This window comes from Sardina pilchardus, chromosome 7 (assembly GCF_963854185.1).
Source record: "Sardina pilchardus chromosome 7, fSarPil1.1, whole genome shotgun sequence".
Classification (NCBI taxonomy): domain Eukaryota; kingdom Metazoa; phylum Chordata; class Actinopteri; order Clupeiformes; family Clupeidae; genus Sardina; species Sardina pilchardus.
The window spans coordinates 8,906,106-8,928,605 of NC_085000.1; the positions used below are offsets into that span (position 1 = coordinate 8,906,106).

Genomic DNA, 22,500 nt, shown 5'->3' on the forward strand with positions numbered 1-22,500 from the left:
GAAATGCAAATCTCCCTGGATTTGAACTCAGTGGATCCAACAGTATGACAGAAACATGCTTGAGTTTGGCTTAACGCCCCTGTGGCTGTGATATATGGATCCTCTGACCTACATCCCAGTCAAATATAGTCTTATAATTGGGGCCAGAGAGCATAATGTTGGAATTTGGAGCAGTAATGAGGGGACGAAAGCCATTTTAGGCCCTACGAACGTTTTTCTGTTTTAATTTGGTGGACACATGACTGCAAATTGGTCTGTGTTTTAAGCACTCTTGCATCCAAATTGCATCAGCATAAAAAGTCAAACAAGTGCTTGTATGGATAGCAAAATTACAAAGTACATTAATTACCCTTGTCTTATTACAATGCCATGCTTCAATCTACAATGCTTCACTGAAGGGAAAAGGAGAGTTGGACTTCTATGCATAGTATATCTGCACCTCCACCCTCTTACAGTATACACTTACATGGCGTGGCTTACATGTCTACCCTCTCTTATTTTGTCCATATATTTGACCAATGACTAATGTGTGCATCCATATCTAACTTAATTTTGCACTGCTGCTAATTCTAATATTACTATGTTTATCTTAATTGTCCATATATTTATACTAGTACTGTTATATTACTATGCGTACATTTTTGTACTGTACATATTTATTGCTGGTCACTAGAATTTCATCTTGCACTGTTGCACTGTTGGACTAATTTGCACTACCAACTTGACACACACCTCATACCTCATACTGGATCACAGTACCAATCCTCAGTACATTCATGCACATCTTTATCTCTAATATTTTACTGCTCCTTTAGTCATGTTGATTTGTTGATTTGCTTTGTATTTTCCTGTTTACATTGTAGTGTATGTTGTGTGTGTGGTGTCTTAAGCTGCTGGGTCCTTGAATTTCCCCTTGGGGATCAATAAAGTATCCATCTATCTATCTATCTATCTATCTATCTAGGCCTATCTATTATTCTGGTAAGTCATTCTGTGACTTTGTGGATAAATATTCTACTTCTCTTTCTCTCATTCTCTACCTCTCAGGTCTATCTTTGCATCTAAGATGGGGAAGGAAGGCGTCCACACATATACTGTACATGCTTGTATTCAGTAGGATTGCTGGAGCTGTGGTTGAGGCTGTGTTCCAGGACCAGAATTGCTGTTGAGGGTGACTATTTCCTGTTTGCACAATCACTCAAGGTCATAGCATGAATATGTGTGGGCAAGCGCTGCAGACAGCTTTTCTGACCAAAACATGGTGTCAAAAGAGAGAGACTGAGTAATGGAGCAGGTGACTTAAAAGAGCAATGTCTGTCATGACCATACTGTGGTAAACATGCATGACAAAGATGACTAATTATCTCAAAAAACATAATCATCTTTATTAGTGGAGCTATTTTTAAAGTTCACGCTATATAGTTAAAAAGACATAAAAGTAATGTGTATTAAAAACATGTCAGTTTAATTATATAGGTAAAAAAGGTAAAAGGTAAAAAAGAATGATAGAGCTGGTAAACCAAATAACCAGCTGATTGGCTCAACTTTGAACAAAAAAACTGTAAAAGAAACCTGCATCCCTATATAACATTATACCTATAACATAACATTGCAAAGTCTTTGAGCATGCATTTTGTACAGTTTTACTGTCTTCATCTGTACAGTCAGTGGAGAGTTCCGATGGTAGCAACACAGCAATTATTGCAATGAAACAACAACAGATGATGTCACTTCGTTTTGCACACAAAACGAAAATGCCTCCAAAGTATGTATCATATTGCCAGGGGGCCTGTGCCGCCTTCATAAAAGGGGATCACTAATTAATCATAATCGCTTATTTATAGCCCATTTGGCAAGGCGACTTCACAACAGGGAAAAGTCAGCTCAGAAAGCGATTAACAATGAGGGCAATCCTTTTTTGTCTTCTCATAAAACTCACTCATGAATTAACACTTGCTTTTGCCTTCTTTAATTAACTGCATGTGGTTGAACAGTCTGAGTCGGATATGTAATGTGTGTAAGTGCAGTCATGCCAGTTTAGCTGTTGTTGTTGTTGTTGTTGTCGTTGTTGTGATACTTGGGTATTTGTGTGGTGGATCATTGTGAATTTGACTAGGGGATCAAATATATTTTTACTGCCCAAGTGCTTAAAGTGCTCTATCTCTGACTTTCTATATCTTCTTAAGGCCCTGCTGATATTACATAATCCTAATAGCGCTGAGGATTTCCTTTGTTTAGCTGTTTCACTCCAGTTTTACTCCATGCCTGATATAGCAATGTGTAGTGCGCAAATATATAACCAAAGAAGAAGACCCAGTCTCTCTATCTCTCTCTTACACACAAGCACACGTGCGTGCGTGCACACACACACACACACACACACACACACACACAGTGGTTAGCTCCTGCCATAATTATACAGCCATCTGTGCGAGGCCCATTGGCAATGTGTAGGACCTCACTTGTGCCCTCATGGCAGTTCAGCAGGATGGTTCATTCATGAGAGCTGGGTGTAGCTGGTGAATTGCGCTTAGCAGTGCTGAGCTGACACTGCTGCTGATGTAGCAGCAGTCTGTAGTCGCCGACCTGGACCCCCAATCCCAACATGAGAAGCAGTGCGCTGCCCTTCTTTATTCAATATCAGAGAGTTAAATATGGGAGCACAGACATAGGCCGACTGGTTCACCTTTTTTCCCACACTTTAAAAAGATCAGACTCATTGTCACAGCCACTGCCAGGGATTTGCCTCCTTATCTCCGGAGCAGAGCGATAGCAGACATTCCCACCACTTATTCAGGGAGGGAGATCAGCTCTCCAGTGTCAGACTGCCAGAGAAAATGCACACGAATAAAATGATGGATAAGTGTACAGGATGAGAGAGAAAAAAATCTGGTGTGCTGGCAATTTGTTGACATGGGGTTAGGTCATCAAAGAGGAATGATTTAAGCGTGCCTTTGTTTGGCACAACAAATGCATGTGTATGAACACATGGAAGTGTGTGTGTGTGTGTGTGTGTGTGTGTGTGTGTGTGTGTGTGTGTGTGTGTGTGTGTGTGTGTGTGTGTGTGTGTGTTTGTCTCACCACCAGTTTCTGTTGAGTGTCTCTTTGCCCCAGTGTGTGTGTGTTAGGAAGAGGTCTGTAACGTTTTTTTTGATGTGCAGATAATGAAATGATGTTTGTTGAGGTTTAATCCGATGTAGTAATCCTGTCCGTTCTCAATCTGCTGGTCAGCGCAACTCAGCACCACGATTGGACAACTGCTAAGTACTTGGCAACTAAAGCACTAACTGCAACTGCAACCTACAGTTTTAATCATCATCATCATCTTCATCATCGTTCTTATCATCATCTAAAATGAACAAAACAAAGCTCTAATGAAATGCTAGGCTATATAACAACTCCATTGAACACGATGAACATATTTGATAACTCCCCCTAAATTTAAGTGAGGTGCCAAATGGTAAAACAATTCATACGGAAAAGTTGGAGGGCGGGGGGACCTCATACCGTATGAAAGCAAAGACTATCTCTCGTGGGGAGAGTGGGAGGGACGGCAGTAGGGCGGGCGCAGCATCCTTCGTGTCTGTGCACGATAACTCAAAGCCAGCCCATGCTGCGCGTGTGTGAATTTCACAACTCATACGAATACCGATAACCTCGTCACATCAGAGATACTTTCGTATCACCAAAGTTGGAATTTCTTACCATTTTCTGCGCACTTGGTGCCCTTTCAGTGTTTGCGAAGAAACCAGGTAATACAAGTTTTGCTGTGTTATTTATAGAAATGTGTTGAAATGATGTAGCAACTGTGCAGAGACGTTACAGCAAATAATTTAAGGTGTGCGTCTCTCCACACAATTTCCATGCTGTAGAGTGCATCAGTACCCTACATGTTAACAATTTTTTAAAGTATCGCTTTTAAATCATATCTGTAAATAGCTCAACTTGTTATGTACAAAGTAATTTTACACGGTGCTTAACATCGCATATGCGCTTTTAATCCTGCAAGAAACCTGTCGCGCCACCGAAAATGTAGCCGGCACACGAGACTCTTCTGATGTGCGAGAGTGCCGTACTGCCTAGATACTAGTCGCAATACTGGGCAATAATGTGGTCTTTAACATTTCTGTTCGGGTAGTCTCTGTTGACTTGAAACAAACTTTATTTTCGTCGTGATTGCTCTCTGTGCCGGTTATTTCCCCATGAAAAAGAGCAATGATAAAGAAACATCATGCCCGAAGACATATTAATCGCGCTTGTGCCGACGGGATACATCATTCAAAAATAAGAATTTAAGCGTTTTGTCTCGCATGATCCCACAACTGTAAGAAAATAAAACAACAACAACAAAAAAAACATTATGGAACTTTATGTTTTCCTGTATTAAATTTAATGTCATCCACAGTGGAACATAATTGGATGGGTTTAACTTATCTTGCCAATGTATGACTTTTGCATTAGTGCATTGGTGGATCCAATTAATCCATACGCTACACCTGTAGGCCTATGCATGTGTCTCACATGCACATAGTCAGAGGAAACTAGATGAGATCTGGATCTGTATTTGGATCTTTACCATCAGAATCTAACACCAAGGTCAGGTGATCTGTTATGGTGTTGACCAGCAGTTGCTCAGCAGTCCACAGTAGAGTTTGTGTAAATTTCAACAACTGTATTAAACATCTCCAGACCACACCTAACTGCATCAGACTAGCTTGTAATTTAAACTATGTGCCAGTACACATTAGTTATCAACTCCTAGTCATGTTCATCACTTGTAACCGGCAATGACAGCAATCGCTTGTTTGCTTTTTGCCCCCTAGCAGACGCATCTTCATTCAACTGCACAGAAACCTCATTGAGATTAATCTCTTGTCTCTACAGTACATGGAAGAGCTCACAGACTTCAAAGAAGTCTGCCACCCTGTTCAGATAAAGCCAGTAGTAATTTGTTCCCAACTCCACATTTAATCACGGGATAAGTTCGGTATTGTTGATCACACTCTGAGTGATAAAACTGGTATTTTCATATCAGAACCTGAAGGTATTTGTAGTTCTGAGTATTTGTGGCACTGTCCATAGTATTTCTGAATTGTGAATTGCCATGTGTGGGGGGTGTTCTTTCAGTGCGTTGGATATTGAGGTCATTTTTTTACTTACAACATTCTGAATATGAGTGTAGCCTACTCAGATGCAGCTCTATTTGTGGCTGATTCCCGTGTAGGCCTATACATTGCCTCTAATTTCAATTTCAGTTCAGACTTCTAACGATTAATCAGGACACTGTATAAGTTACCGTATTCTGTTTTGTAACAATGCTCTCATTTGTTATGAGTCAGTTTATAAATATGCAGCTCTTTGATGTCTGATGTTTGTCTCCAAGTGTCATGGGAAGACCACCCTCTGCATAGCATCTTTGTAAGAAGTGATAGGAGTCAACGACTCCTATTACCCAGATGCACCACAACGATTTAGGAGGTCCTTTCTTCTGACAGCAATCAGATTTTCAACTAGAACTGCTGACTAATGTTGCTGTGCTGTATCTAACTGAACAGTCAGTATTCATTATATGGTGATTGTTTTGACATTGTATCATTATAGCCCATTTTATTGACAGATTGCTTTAGCAATATAGTACTTTTCCAGGGGCGGCTTCGTACATTGCATTTTGCACATTGATTTGGACACTTTTGCCACCCTATCAGTGATATGGTGGTGGCTAATGCGCTCTCTCAAAGTGTATGTCTAGTGACATTATTTATTTACTTATTTATTGTTGTATGTTGTACATTGTACTGTACTTGTCTTTGTCTTGTTGCTGTATGTTGTCCGTGGTAGCAAATTAGTTTTCCCTCTGGGGATTAATAAAATGAATCCATCTCTCCATCCATCCAAAATCATTACATAAACATCATGCCAAATAATCGTGATCTCAATTATGACTCAATAGTGATCAAAATAATCGTAATTATGATTTGTGGCGTGGCCAAGCAGCCCTGCAAGTGGGCCATGGCATATGCTAACTGGAAGAGTGCACTGGCTGTATCGTGTCTCTGCTAGAGCAGTTCAGGAGATGCTCCCTCATAATTAAAAATGGAGGACTCGCTGCCAGAACTGAAGGTGTTACAGGGGGTGAGAGACGCAAACAGGGTTGGGGTGTGAACTCTATTGTAAGCTTTCTCACCAGGATAACAGCCCTCACGTAAGGATTTCCCAGTCCTCTAATATTGGCAAGTGCCGAAAAACCTTCCGGGAAAATGAAATAAATAATACTCAGTGGAAAATGTTTTCTCGCTGAATTTGTTTCAGCCTTGTGCCAAAAAGCTCTTAGATTGTGCAGAGCAACACATGGGACATGCTGGATTAGCAACAAAAAACAAGTAAACAGACGAGGAGAAAGGAGAGTCGTCAGTGAGGGCGTGGGATTAGGCCTGTTTTGGTGGAATCGCATTAGCGGCTGCCTTTGTGGCAGGATGAAGAGACAAGGCGAAGGAATCAGACGCGCTCTCCATGGTGCTCTCGTGAACGGCTCAGTTCACTTAAAAGTGCACCTGTGTTGGATAGGGACCACAGCTCAAGACAAACATCGCTCCGTGGATCTTTATGGATAGGACCTTCTAGAATCTGATCTGGATAAATATTAAAATCTGTTGCCAAAAGTATATCCCTATGCCAGTTTATACAAAGGATAGATATGAAACAATCAAATTATTTGTGGGCTTTCCCCGTGCATTAGCATATTTCTTGATATTTTTTTAAATCAATGTTATCCAAGTAGATACTGTATTGTATACTGTATGGACAACACAGTTTTAAAGTAAATGACCCCCTAGTCACATAATTATTGTTGCAACACATACTAACGTTGGCCTAGGTCTACATCCCCCGCAGAGATGCTCTTGTCTTAAAAAAGAGCCTGGGCCTGGGTTGTGTACACACACAGCGAGGCTAGCAGACTCAGAGGTGTGCTGTGCTGTTGGAGCTGTCAGCCATCCCTGTGGGTCCTGGCCGTCTCCAGATTTAATGGTGGTGATTAACAGCTGTCCGCTCTCGTTTCCATTCAGCAAATCCCAGCGATGCTGCTCACAGCACAGCACTGCCGTTAACTCAAACGAGGAGCAAGAGAGGAAGCTGCACTGCCCCCTCCACCCCGACCCCCACCCCGACCCCCTGCATCTCGGCTCGCTCCTTATTATGCCACTTAATGAAGGGTGAATCCGGATTGATATTATTTTTTATCTCATTACGAACTCCCCCCCCCACCCCAACACGAGAGCGGGGAATAGGAGCCATGAGATTCGCGCGGCGCGGATGTTAGATTTCCCTCCAGAAGGAGCCCGTGCTGCGGACGGTAGTCCTATTAGGGCCCATTAATGAGTGTGTGCACACACACTCTGCCCGCGGACATGGGCGATGTGGAGGCCAGTAGAGCTGAAACACCCTTCCAGCTCATCCATCCAACACCTGGATGCTCTGCCTCACTTATGCAATGAACTGCCTCAGGCTATACCTATGCTGTGTGTGTGTGTGTGTGTGTGTGTGTGTGTGTGTGTGTGTGTGTGTGTGTGTGTGTGTGTGTGTGTGTGTGTGTGTGTGTGTGCGCGCGTGTACGACACGTGTGTGTGTGTGTGTGTGTGTGTAATAGGGAAGAGATGTACAGTAGATGCTTGTGCGTGAAATGATCATTGTGTTGTTTGTGATTCTTTTTTTGTGTTTGTGTGACAGAATGCAGTCCTGTTTGTGTATTGTTACAAATTTGTGGTTTTGAGTGTGTGTGTGTGTGTGTGTGTCTGTGTGTCTCTGTGTGTGTGTGTGTGTGTGTGTGTGTGTGTGTGTGTGTGTGTGTGTGTGTGTGTGTGTGTGTGTGTGTACATATGCTTCAGTTCACTTCAGAGCCAGTTGAGTATGTCCTGATTCCTTCAGAGCGCTCTGAGATTTGTGTGTGTGTGTGTGTGTGTGTGTTGAGGACCCTGTTCCCCTCCTGACGTTCTCTCTGTGTGTATGCCAGCTGAGCCAATCTCTGCACTGACCCTCCCTCCCTCCAGGGGACCAGAGGACCTGCGGCCGACACACCATCATTATGGACACACACACACACACATACACATACACACACCATACTACACACACACACACACACACACACATACACATCATAGCCCTGCCTGCCTGCCTGGCCTCTCTTCAGACATCCTATGAGTTACATGCAGTTATGAGTCATAACCCTTTGGGACTCCTCTCAGGCTCAGGAGCTGGGTTTTAACTCCAGGCACAGGCAGGCTGTCTGTCAGCCAGCGGTGAGGAGCTCACTACTTACTCGTAATTGTGAATGCTCGATACAAACTATGACTGGCGAGTCTAGATTTAGCTGAGCTCTATGCCAAATTAGGGCAAGGGAGTATAAATTTACGAGTGTGATTGTTAAGAAAAATCCATAGACACATACAGGGCCATTTTTAACAGGAACTAATACCAGAGCCCTTGTTACTCTAGCCATATTCTTGGGCTTGAGGTACAGGAGTTGTAGGTGTTCAGCGAGAGGACTGCCTGGGGAGCACCACTGAGAATAACATAGGATTTGTTTTATTTTGTCCACTATCTTTTGTTATTTTCTTTTCCGGAGCAGTGCATGCACTCACAAAATGTTGGAAGCAACACAAGCTGTACAGTACAACAATACAATACAGATTGTGTTATTTTCAACACATATTTTGTGTCAAATAACAAAATCAATGTGTTGGAAACAACACAAATTGTGTTGTGCTTATCTGGAGACAGAGATGTGTTTAAAATTAAACAAAAATAAAATAAAGGTGAGCTTCCTCCTAACGCCTTTGAGCACAAAAACCATGCAAGCAAGTTTGTGCCACCGGGACGGACAAACAGAAAGGCTCCAGCCTCACGATCATGCACAAAAAAAGGCAGACTAACCGACTGAGGAGTGTTCTAAAATATACACACTAAAGCTGTAGGGGAAGCTCTGCAGAGAAATCTGCTAGCGTAAACGAAACCGGTGATGAAATCGCCAAACCTGCATAGTTTCCCTTTAAAAAAACAACACATGTTGTGTTATTTTGAACATTCTGTAACAAATAACAAAAGCAATGTGTTGGAAATAACACAAACTATGTTGTCCCTATCTGGACACAGAGATGTGTTGTTTTCAACACATTAATTCTGAGTGTGTGTTTGACACAGACTGTTTTCTTTATTTGTTTGACCCGTAACCGTAACTTCTGTTGCGTAGAGCACTCCTAATTGGGCTCAGAGAGTTAAAAAGTCCCTCAAAATAACATTTATAAGAATTAGGATCATCATGTAGTAGGTGTAGTGGACACACAAAAACAGGGTTCTTCTATGAAAAACATAATCGGGATCCTATTAAGTTTTTATTTGAATCTGAAAGACTTTTGTTACGCTTTCACCTCTCACATACACTACTGGCATTTTTGAGGTCCTGAAATGGAACGATTTGAAACCGCTGTCAGGCCCCATCTTCGTTTGAAAACTCCGGCTCCAGAGACTGACATACGGTAGCTTATAGCTGTCTTTGTTAGCAACCTATGGGTTGGCTTTCAGTGGTGACGGAGTGGTAGCGGTGACACTTAATGGTTACTATTATGTGAAATGCGAATGCTTGATGTTAATGATGACTGAGTCTATGCTACATTTGCACAAATAAACAGATTTATTGATTGTTGAGACAACCATTTGCCATAGAAAGATAGAGAGAGAGAGAGAGTGGAAGAGAATGAAGCGGACTCTCTCAAGCGCTGGAACCAGGTTTAACTCAATCTGCGGCCCATCAGTGGCAAAATGCCAGATACTAAATCTGAATCATTATTGTGCTTTAGTCTATACCACAGTGCACTGAATGTTGGATTGTTGAGATGCCCTACACACACACACTCGCAAACGCACACACACACACACACACACACACACACACACACACACACACATACACACACACAAACACACACACACACACACACACACACACACACACACACACACACACACACACACACACACACACAGAACCACCCTTAACAGGAACTAGGACCAAGGCTGGGTAGTAATTATTGTGTAATTGGGAACACATGAGAGCATCTCCTATTATGGGGTATAGCAAGCTGCAGTGTGCCTTTAATGGTCCCCCCGCACATACACACTCATGCACACACACACACACACACACACACACACACACACACAGATGCTCACAAGCACAACAACTCGTACACAATAACACAATAGGCACACAAGTGCTGAATCACTCTCCCATACCCCCCACCACGCACACTTATCCAAATATGCACATAAGGCAGGCACACAAGGCAAACTCTGTTTCAGCAATTACACTGATTAGTAGTAGGCCGTCTGCGTCATTTTACAGTGACTCTTCTGTTTGAAGGCTATTGTGCATATATGGGCTTTTAATGGATCGCTCCCAGAATGTCAATCTCCTTGCCTCTCACCTGCGTTTCTCTGCTGATGCCGCGCTGTAGCGGAGATGGTGACATCGGCACTTTGCAAAACAAAGCCACGCAGACGCACGAGACAGGCTTTTGTGTTGTGGGGGAGTGCGAGCGTAGCCCGCGTCGCGTGAAGCAGGCCTCTTAACATCACAATGGTGGGCTTGCACTGCGCCGTGCGTTTTGGAACAGCGGAGGGCTTGTCATCAGATACAAAGCGTAGTAAATACATGTGCGAGTGGAGAAGAGAGGAGCCACATGAATTAGTGATGAAGCCTCTCCTACCGCACAGCCACACACTCTGTGTTTGTGTGTGTGTGTGTGTGTGTGCTAGTGTCTCTCTGTATGTGTGTATGTGATAATAGAGAGAGAGAGAGAAAGACAGAGAAAGAGAATGAAGTGGTAAAGTGCACTGGATTAAAAAACCCTTACTATCAACATGAATATCCCCAGATTTCTCAGTCATTTTGTCCGCTGATTTTTAATAGCATCCCTCTCAGCGCTCGTTCAGCCCATCAGTTCATCATTTGCTAACCATGTCTCCTCTTCTCTCCTCCCCTACTCTCTCTTCCTTTTACTTGGTCTGTCTGTTCCCCCTCTTGTTCCACCCTGGTGCCCTTACTTCACACTGTGTGCATCGTTCACTCTGAGTACCTGCTCAACAGCAGGTGTAGTCCATTGCTCACCGTGTTTAGTCAGGAGGCAGCCTAACTCAGACAGCCGCTTTCATGTTCGTGCAGAGTTCACTCGGTGGTTTGGCAACTTGCCTCACGCAATGCTTTTCACACAGAGTAGAGTAACTGCTACAAAACTTTTTTTTCCCCTTATAGAATATTTGCCCTGCAATTACACAAGAGACAGGCCAGATGAATATCGGTGGCGTAAGGCTGCGAATGTTCCAACTGTGCAAACCGCCCTGAGTCCACTTTAATGCATCCCTCCCATTGGAAATGATTGATGCTTTTAATATAGTGGTGTCTGGTCGAACATGTTGCTCGTTGTAGCAGTGTTTGCTGATTCTGACTCATGTGTTTCTCTTTCTCTCTTGCGCTCTCTCTCTCTCTCGCTCTCTCTCTCTCGCGCGCTCTCTCCTTTCTTCCTCCCACTGCTCTCCTTCACTCCCTGGCCTCTGGCCCCTCTTCGTCTCCACACTCACACTCATCAGTTCTCTCTCTCTCTCGCTCTCCTCCTGTCCTCTCTCCCCGTCCGCCCCGGATCACCAAATCTCTTCCTTTGAGAGCATTAAGAGGACACATGCAATAACCCGTTCACGGACGCTCCACAAGTACACTGACATATGAGGCACCCCACACACTCACAGATGTGTGGAGAAAAAGAGAGAGAGAGATAGAGAGATAGACAGAGGGAGGTGAAGGGAGGAAAGAAGACACAAAGAAGAAGAGGCAGTGAGATAGATAGATAGATAGATAGATAGAGAGGGAGTGAGAAATGAATGTAGGAGAAAGCAGATGAAGAGACGGACAGCAAGAGAAACAGGGAGAAAAAGACACAACTTAGAACTACGCATACTGTTCCAGCCAATATTAGCACTAAAGCCTTTCACTGGCGTGGTGGTGTTTCAGAGAGAGAGAGAAAGGCAAGGCGACGGGCTGGAAACCCTACAGCATAACCCGTAAAGAACAGGAGTCGTGGTTATACAACAGAATGCTGAAGAGTCCAATGAAAAGAGATGGAGCCTGCCATGGCTCACCATGACCTGGTTTTAGATAATCCACCTACTTAAGATGGTGGAACGTCACCTCAAATTTCCTATATTTAGCCACATTGTTTCTTGTGTCTTATATCTTTGGGCTCTGAAGATGTGCGTCTGTGTATCCTGATGTATCATCCTGCCAGGAACCTGTCCGTGTGTGTGTGTGTGTGTGTGTGTGTGTGTGTGTGTGTGTGTGTGTGTGTGTGTGTGTGTGTGTGTGTGTGTGTGTGTGTGTGTGTGTGTGTGTGTGTGTGTGTGTGTGTGTGTGTGTGTGTGTGTGTGTGTGTGTGTGTGTGTGTGTGTGTGTGTGTGTGTGCTTATTATGTGTGTCCACGTGTGCGTGTGTGAGTTTGAGTTGAGTGTGTGTGTGTGTGTGTGTGTGTGTGTGTAGGTGTGCATGCAGGCATGCGTGTGTGTCTATGTGTATGTCTATGTGTATGTCCACGTGTGTATGTGTGTGTGTGTGTGTGTGTGTGTGTGTGTGTGTGTGTGTGTGTGTGTGTGTGTGTGTGTGTGTGTGTGAAAAGGGTCTATTTTCCGCTGTTCCATTTCACCTGTCACACTCAGAGGCTGAGCCAGGTGGAGCCGTGGCCACCATTAATTTCAGCCGCCAGCATCACCTGAATGCGTGTGTGTGTGTGTGTGTGTGCGTGCGTGTGTGTATGTGCCAGCATCACCTGAATGCGTCCCAGAGCAGCTCACCATTTCATTACCACTATCTATTTCTGTCCCCAAAAACATATTTCACAGCGCAGGAAAGAAAATGGGTTGCCACATACACCGGTCATAACAGGTCTTAACATTGAAATTAATAGTGTATATATTTCTTGTGTGGTTTTGTTATAGGATCTCCACTACAGGGTGGTAAAGATGAGTTACTAGAATTCAAAGGTGGATGTGTACAAGACTGAAGAAGAATCACCAGCTCAGTCTCCGTGGTGTGTTCAATTTTCTGGTCCAGGGCCCTTGATTTTTTGCCTTTAAATCTTCCCTGTGCAACATTGTCTGATGCTGCTAAGGCGTCAAGTATAGTGATCACTTGGTTGATAATTAGTAGATCACATCTGTATACATTTCCAAAATATGTGAGCTTCTGGAATTTGGATTTTCAAATCTGTAAGTAGGCCTGTAAGTTCTGGTGAGAACACACGGAACGTTGGCATGCACTGGCATGCCCGTCGTGTACTGGCATGCCTGGCGCAAAACCAGCGGGGCTGATAAAGCTGTTCTCACCCTTCGACCGTGCGACCATATTACGGGCATCCTCCTGTCCACGTCCACCTCGCCGCTGCCAAAATGGCAAGTTGAGCACGGGCGAGTGAATGCCCTCACTGAGAGACAATATCTTTGGGCAACACAGGCTCCTTTGACTCAAGTTTGGCTCAGTTTGGGGACGCGCAGGCGAAATTATACGTCTTCCAAATGACAGACTAAGAGGCCAGCTGGGTACGGTCACGATTGCCAGGAGGAATAGAGCATTCGATTTCTTGCGGTTTCTTGCCGAGGGACCAGATTTCAGGCGCACAGCAAGCACCTCAATAAAGACGCATCAGGTTCATCAGCCTGTCAGGTCCTTCGCCCGAGCTCATTTGTTGCATGTCAATTATGTTGTGTCATACACAAAGGCCTCCAAGTCTTTATTCACTTTGCCATGCAGGCAAAAACCCCTTCAAGAGAGGAAACGTATGGTATCTGTTTCCATAATGTCTAGTAGTGCCTCTGGTTATACACGTCTGTGAGTATAGCAGGGGGAGGAATATGGAGCCGTGGCAGTCTACACTGTAGCTTGCTGAGGGTTAGCTCTTCTCCAGTCTCTTCTCCAGAGAGAGGATTTCACTGCTGAATATTTCACCGTCGCCGTGCTCATCTAGTCTCTTTTCCCTCTCTCTCTCTCTCTCTCTCTCTCTCTCTCTTTCTTGCTTTCTCTCTCTCTCTTTCATCCATCTCTCCTTCCTTTTCTCTCTGGCTGTGTCTCAAATCGCATATCTCCATCAGTACACTGCTAGTGTGCACTGACTGAGCACTTACTCCCGTAGTGCCCACTTTTTGATGATTTGGCCCTAAAAGGAACACTTATGTTGGCACCCGTTGGCATCGTTAGTGTGAGTATAGTGCCCATTTTTCCACATTGAACTTTTTGACTGTTATTAGGGTACTTGTTTTTGTGCTATCTGCACTATATACTCAAACTAAGTATTTGAAGTGTGCAAGTAGGTGGTTTGCTACAGCCTCTGTGTGTCTCTCTCCCTGTCCCTCCTCGTCCTGTTCATCTCAGCTCCTCCGTCTCCTCATGCCCACGGTCCTCCTCTTGAGAGGGCCGACGTGCTGAAGAGGCCTTCAATCGCTACAGTCCACTCCTTCTGGCTCTTAAAGGACTCAGCAACTATATTGGGTTCTGCTATTTAATCTTTGAGTTGGATTCTCTGGAGTCATCTTTTCACTCTCTCGCCCTCTCTCTCTCTCTCTCTCTCTCTCTCTCTCTCTCTCTCGCCCTCTCTCTCTCTCTCTCTCCCTAGCTATCTCGCCCCCTGCGTCCAACTGCTTCAGGATGGTAGGAGAGTGATTTAATAGCTGGAGACGAGTTAATAATTAGTTTGTTGTGTTTAAGTTCTCCTCTGAAGGCGGTTGGGTGTGTGTGTTTTGTGTGTGTGATGGAGGGAGAGGAGAGGAGAGGAGAGGAGAGGAGAGGAGAGGAGAGGAGAGGAGAGGAGAGGAGAGAGGAGCACCCTTGGGAGCATCTGATGAGAAGCGGGCCTGGAGTGCCTGGGGTGCCAGCATGGTGCTGTGTGTTCTAGAACCTTCACTGGCTCATGCCTGGGCTCCCAGAGGGGGTGGGGCGGTGTCAGTCAGCCACCAAACTCCACACGTCATCACACTCATCCTCATTACGGACAGGAGAAAAGACACACAACAATCACAGAGAGAGAGAGAGAGAGAGACTGTTAGTTAGGTTCTTGGGGCTACTTCTGTTAAATTGTGAAGAAATTTCAGTTATGTATTTGATATGGTTTTAAAATGTAATACATTATCTTATATTTCTGTGCTTTTAGTAAGCATTTTCTGCTGTTGCTCGGGATCTTTTAACACAGCTATTCATATCTCATGAATCTTTCTCATTATGGGCAAAAACAGCAGAAATTCCACTTTTTGACATACGGCAACATGTCACATTTATGCAACAGATTTCCATTTGAGGCGAATTCCCATATGACAGGCCTGAATACCTCTCGGCTGCTCTGGGCCCTGGTCTGCATGTCCAATAAAATAGTCATACCAAGGCTGACATGTAGCGTAATGGAACCAAAATATGTCTCGACGCAGTTTAGTCATGGTGAGAGGGTTAAACAGCCCTACCAAACAACCAGTGCATTTCTCATTTATTCTAGGGAAGTGTCTACTTAGAAGTACAAATTAATGTTTCCGTGAATTCTTTCTTGTTGTCATTATAGGCATTCTTTTTCCATGGTTAATCCCGGAAAGTCATCCCCACCTTTGACGAGGGGTCAAAGTCGTGCCACTGCCATCTGTCATCGTTTCTCTCCAGCACTCAAGCTTTCCATGTTTTTCTCACCTCTGCTGTCAATTCAGTGGAGTCGTTTGTCTGTTGGTCCGACTGGCTGTTGGGGTGTCTGTCTCTCTGCATCCTTCTCTTTCTCTCTCTCTCTCTCTCTCTCTCTCTCTTGTTCCATCTCTCTGTGCTTGCTCTCATCGATCTCACTCCCTAGAGCCTTACTGACCTATTTCTCATTATCGTGCACACACACACACACACACACACACACACACACACACACACACACTGTACACGCACATATATGCACACACAAACACACACTATCCCCAACAACCATATGAAACATACACATACACATACACTCTCTTTGTCTGTCATGGCATAAGTAACTTCTATTACACTCAATGATTCATAGATGTAAATCCGTTATCCTCTGTAAATGTTGACAGCTATACGACAGTAGCAGTAGCTGTTAGATCTTCTCTCACTGAAGGTTCCCGCATTGCACATATGACCTACATATCTGATCATGTACTGCACAGCAGAGATGTGTTGCTCTCTCCATTTGAAGTTACGATCAGCAGGGGCAAGTGGAGCTATCTCAGATCAGAGTAATCCAGCTCGCCTCTAAAGAGGAGCTCTTGTTAGGGGTTGGCCTTGCATCCCAAGACACTGGCTGTTTAAATTGGTTGTGTGTGCTGGCATGTGTAAGCTTACAAGATGCATGATCTCATTAGTGTAGATACAGAAATCTTCCACACTCTGTGAAATTATGTCATTCTGAGGGCATGATAACAATGTGTGTATGATTTTACAGTATCTGGCTATGTTTCAGACACGTATCAAGCCCCTGAAAAATATAAATAGATGCATAAAACCAAAATAAAAGCACAACAAGCAATGACTTCAACATATATTTGAAATTCTAACATTTATTCATGGTTCACTCAGTCTTGCGGTTTTAAACCACACAGAAATGGTTTTAACCAAACTCCACCCAACACGATACTCTGAAGATCCATTAAAAGTGCGGTCAGCGATTTTACTCGATTTCAAGCCCATACTTTTTTTTTTTTGTTACGTTCAGCAATTATCTTCTCAAGACTACAAGCTGCCCATTCTGTGATTACACTGTAAAAAGACCCGTTCTCTGTAGGCTGTCCCCCATGCAAAAAATAAACCTGGAATACTGAAGAGAGGGGTGAGCCGTCTTTCTGGTGTGTTTGGTTTGGTCCTTGGTTGAAATATAAGGTACATTGCGTTGGACAAAAGTGTCTTCTGCTGCTTCAATATAAACATAAAGAAACCCTAACGTGACTTCCTGCACTATTGCCGACTGCACCTTTAAGGGCATGCTTCCAGATTCTGATGCAGTGAATCACAACACATTTTTGTTTATTTATTTTTCCTCTGTGGTGTACTTTCCTCCACAATCTGTGTATGTCAATATGAAATATGTATTCACTTGGTTATTTGTTTATAAGCCATGAAATTGCATCATAGCGAATGAGGTGTTTCACTTACCCATAATTATGGAAGTTGGATAACTATCCCTAAGGCTTTCACGCAGGTGAAATAAACTAAAATGTGTGAAATTGCATTTATGTACTTCAAATGACCTGTCTTAGTTACTCAGGCTCAGATGAATATATGGCCTCTTCTGTCAGGTTATACTGTAAGCACTCATCCTGTCCAGTGTGTGTGTGTGTGTGTGTGTGTGTGTGTGTGTGTGCGAGTGTATATGCAAATACAGACATGGTGATTGAACAATATAAAGAAGAAAAGATCAAAACCGATTTCCTGAGAGCGATTGAAATGACTTGAAAATGCTTTTAGATGGGGGATTTCCAAATAGAGTGCGGCCTCTTAAAAAAATCATTGCTTTAGTAATGAAGCTCTTTAATATTAAATGAAAAGAATGGAATAACAGGCGATGGAAGAAGAGACGGTAGCGGGCGATGGAAGAGGAGGCGGTTGTGTGGAGACTTTTGTGTCCAGCTGTCTGGGTTGACTGTTAGTTTAGCATCACAGCTGCTGAAAAAAAGTGAATGCGCTAGAGGGATTTGGATGTGTGTTTGCACATGAACGTGTGTGAAAAAAGTGTGTGTGTGTGTGTGTGTGTGTGTGTGTGTGTGTTTTATGCATGCATGACTAAAAGGAGAATAACCATATCATACCACATGCTATGTCAAGCACTTGTGTTTCTGAGAATGAATGAGTTTGCGCACATTCAGTGTTTGTATTTACAAGATGGATGTGTGTGTGTGTGTGTGTGTGTGTGTGTGTGTGTGTGTGTGTGTGTGTGTGTGTGTGTGTGTGTGTGTGTGTGTGTCTGTGTGTGTGTGTGTGTGTGTGTGTGTGTGTGTGTGTGTGTGTGTGTGTGTGTGTGCGCGTGTGTGTGTGCGCGCGCGCGCGCATATGTGTGTGTGTGTGTGTGTGTGTGTGTGTGTGTGCGTGTGTGTGTGTGTGTGTGTATCTGTGTGTGTGTGTATGTATGTGTGTGTGCATACGTGCGTGTGTGCGTGCATAACAGACCACTGAACTGCTTAAATCTATTGGATTATTCATAAAAAAAAATATTCTAATAAAACTTAGCTCTTAATGTGAATCCAAAAAGACATAAGATAAAGCTCTAAATGTGCACCTCTCTGCTTGGTCTTTTCTCTGTGGGGCGTCTGAAACCGTCCCTTCTGATCCCCTCCTTCAGTTTAACTGTCTAATTTGAGTTCAACGGAATTTTGATGCTGGCCTGTCGCTCCATATCTATCAAACGTCAAGCTGATTTTTCCAATGCCCTGTGATAAGGTTACACAAGTGTAAGATACTAAAAAGGGAGTCCGTTTGATGCATATGTAGTAGGAAGTGCTGTTGTATGGAATTGCTTATTCCATCTGCATGGGCAATGTTTTCATGGTCTCAGGGGTAGAGAGAGAGTGTGTGGAAGATGGATTAGAATGGTCCCTCATGACCTGAAATCTATATTTCAAATATATACAGAAGAGGTGTTAAAGTCCTCGTGCTATGGGGAGGGGATCTCCCATAGCGACCAATCAACAACCAAGCCCATTTATTACTGTCAAAAAAAAAAATCATTATCAAAGCAACCTCTGTTTGCAGAAAAACATCACCAACAGGACAGCTCTTCACTTGGATTATCACCCAGGTTATCAAGCTGTTCTTGTTTTGTATGTGTTAATAAAATTGCAGTCAATTAGCTGGCAACCAAGAAATGAATGGAAACCTGCAGATCATAGTTCTATAGTTCAAAGCCTGATATTACTCACAGAGTGAGGCTTGAGTGAAGTACTGTATGACACATCACAGAGTACAGTAGATGCAGTTGAGTGGTTTCACTGCAGCTGGCTGCGTTAGCCAGGCCATGCACCTGGAGGCCAAGGGAAGTTCAGCGCCATGTGAGCACGAGGCCACACCTGATGTCACAGAGAGAAAGACAAGAGCAGTTGTATCCCACTTTACCTTTGAAACAAACTCTGTTGTTGATAATAAGGCAGACAAGTGGGGACACTACATAAATGCTAAGTGGAGGATTAGAAGACAGTGGAGGGTTCATTTTTCCCCCATTTGAGGTAAATTTCTGTTGTTAACTGACTGAATACCTGCTTTTGTCTCAATGAACAGTAATATAAAGTGTGCCAAAAAACATACTTCTGTATGTAAAATGTCAGGAAGATGGACAACAGATCATTCGAAAACATAATAACAAACAAAAATGATTGTGAATTGGTTGAGGGATGTACACATTATGAGGAATGAAAAGGGATTTGTCAGACAAGCTGTTTGGATGCAGACTATGACAAGTGTTTAGGAGGGATTACTGGAAATAACTGATTTTGCACTGGGACTGAATTCTGCTGCATGCCATTATCTCTGAATCTGCCGGTGGCATGTTTTGGCCTAAAGCACATCAATTGCTGATGGGCCTGCACCTGGAGTTTTGTGGTGAAAGCTGCTGTTAATTTTCATCTTCACCCATTTGCCGGAGCTTTTATGCGTATGTTCGCAATGAAGCATGATAAGGTGTTACCACTGCAGAGCGTCTTGTTGACAGGGTAGAGCATTCACACTCTCTGCATGAGCTGCATATCTCAAGAGGGTCTTGAGCTGTTAATGGAAGTCCATGAAAATCAATGACAAATTGGACCGTAATACATATGCAAGATACCTAATGTGTTTCAGAGCTCATCGAGCATCGTATACTGTCAGAATTGTGTATCAGTAGTCTGTGTGCTCTACATAGGAACTGAGAACGGAGCCAGTGGCAGTCAGCACTGCCAGCACCTGCTCTGCCAATTGAGCCACAGATTAGGTTGGTTTCAGTGCTGGAACGTTTCATCATGTATTAGCACAACATTTACTCCACGTGTAGCATTTGTGCTTCAGATCCATGCATTTGATTTCACCCACGTGTTCTCCCTGACAGTTGAATCCGTGATCCTTGTACGACTAGATGAGCTACAGCCTTAGGTAGAATCGGATTGATCCCGTGGAAAAAGGAATGGACAGAATTTTAGTTTTAGCACTGCGTGCTGCGTTCACTTCATCGCTTCGTTCTCCCCACATAAGTGAGAAGGAGCATCTAGGTGCACTTTGGAGCAGATTATGCAACCCATGTGTGCCAGACATGCTCCTTTGTGGGGGGACCTCAAATGGAGCCGTGCCACCTGAGCTCTCCCCTTGTACACTCTGTGTGTGAGTGATTTCCTTCCCCCCGATGTCCAAGGCCCATAGAACTGGGCTAGCATGCCATGGAGCATCGGCCCTGAGCCAGATAAGCACCTGTGTCTCGTGCATTCATCAACTGTATTGCTCTTCAATGCCTTGCATGTTTAACCCGGGGACATTGCTTTGCTCGGAGCCAATGAACTTAGTCAAACATCAATTGTGTACAATTGTGCATACAGAAAATAATTGGCTTCCTTTGACAAATGAGCCATCTCGCACGACTCACGTTCACCTTGTAGACTCTAAAAAGGAAACCTTTCAAAAGGAACATTATAGAATGAAAAAAGAAGGCCAAGAAGCTATTGAGATAATTTTATGAGCCGAGAAGACACCAAACGCCTTCCCCCACACACACACTCATACACACACACACATATGCACACCATTTACAATATAATCCTTTAATCTGACTTAATGTATGCCACTAGTGTATGTGGGTGGGTTTAATTTCTGGGTTGCGTGCCACCATCCTGAGACCCTGCACATAGACACACTGTGTGGCAAGGATTATGCATTCTTATGATCAATGACTTGAGCAACACATGTAATATATACAGCCGTATAACATGATATAGAGAATTACCTGTCTGCATATTGGTGTACGTGCACTGCGTTCTTGTGCATGTATGTGATCAGGTGTGAGAAGGTGTGTGCATGCAGGCGTGCGTATGTTTGTGTGTGTGTGTGTGTTTGTTTGTGTGTGTTGAATACAAGGTCAGAAAGCATCCGAGCTGTATGCTAGATTTGCTCTCCTTTGTCCTGCGTCCTCCCATGCAGTCAAGTTGTAAATCTGGGATGTGATCGACAACCCATCACATGGTGCATTCAAAAATTCTAGATTTTTGCTCCGTTTCAACCCTCTTGGTGAAATTTGACTAACTTAACGTTCTGTTGTCAAATTTATAAAATTGCACCATGTGATGAGTTTTCCCAGATCACATAATATGAATTGTATCACAGATTGATATGCTACACATCAATCAACCAAGGTGTTGGTTAACATTTTCCTCCGCTTTCCTCCATTTCTTTGCCTTCCCCTCTGCTCTTTGCACATTTCACAAGCTCTCCTGAATAGTCCATTTTTATAGTCGTGTTGGATGCGTGTGGTAACTCTTTTGACGTTTACCTGTGCAGTACTGAGTCAGGTTTTCATCTCCCTATTCATTCAAGGTCAGATTCGCTCTGCTGTTAGTTGGGTTATGCAATGTCTGAGAGTCTGAACATGACATTTGTTTCTCAGTACCATCTCAGTCCACACCAATCCTTTGGTGTCTGAAGGTTGTATGCTTGAGTATGGTGTGCATGACATGATATAAATATGTCTGAAATATGTGTGATATATATGTATATGTGTATATATATATATATAGTAGTGTGACAACCTTTGTCAGTTTAAAGGTGCTATACATGGATTTCCAGTCGCTCACTGGCTCCGCCAGGTCTTGTCATGAGCAAGAGCAAGAGAACGGCACATTGAGCCGCAGTAGTTTATTTAATACGTCATGTGCGATTGGCATGTAGCACCTTTCCCCAGTCTATTTATGCAACGGCTTTATGTAAGAACTCCTGCGAGTCCTTACATCTCACCGTGCGTCTGAGGCGCTTGTCTCACGAGAAAAGATTGATTTCTGCGTCGTGCTTCTCTCAGCCCATCTCAGCTTTGTTGCGCAGATGCTTAACGGCCAAAGGTCACATATTGTACACAAGGGTTTAATAAAGCTAACTTTACTCGTTTCTTACTGAAGGATGTGTGTGTGTGTGTGTGTGTGTGTGTGTGTGTGTGTGTGTTGTGGGTGTGTGTACAGGTGTGTTGTGTGTGTATATGCATACATGTATGTGCTTGTGTATCTGTGTGTGTTTGTGTGTCTGCATGTGTAGATTTGGATATGTAAGTGATTCCTTGCTTGCAGAGACAGCAGTAGAATGTACTGATGCCATGTGACACGCGTGTAATAACTTCCCACACATGTAATAAACCACAAAAGTAATAAAATGCTGCACTTTTAAAGATGATAATCCCACAAATGTTCTCATGTCCCACAACGAATGAC

The 22,500-nt window shown here is 43.5% G+C and overlaps 1 protein-coding gene across 1 annotated transcript in view; it reads left to right on the plus strand.

Annotated features, from left to right (window-relative positions):
* Window positions 1-3,644: 3,644 nt before the first annotated feature.
* The window catches only part of camkvl (CaM kinase-like vesicle-associated, like), a 36,838-nt gene continuing 17,982 nt past the window's right edge, over window positions 3,645-22,500 (plus strand). Inside the window, exon 1 of the mRNA XM_062542142.1 lies at window positions 3,645-3,752. The gene's annotated coding sequence lies outside the window, so the exon portion shown is untranslated. The remainder of the gene's footprint in view (window positions 3,753-22,500) is intronic.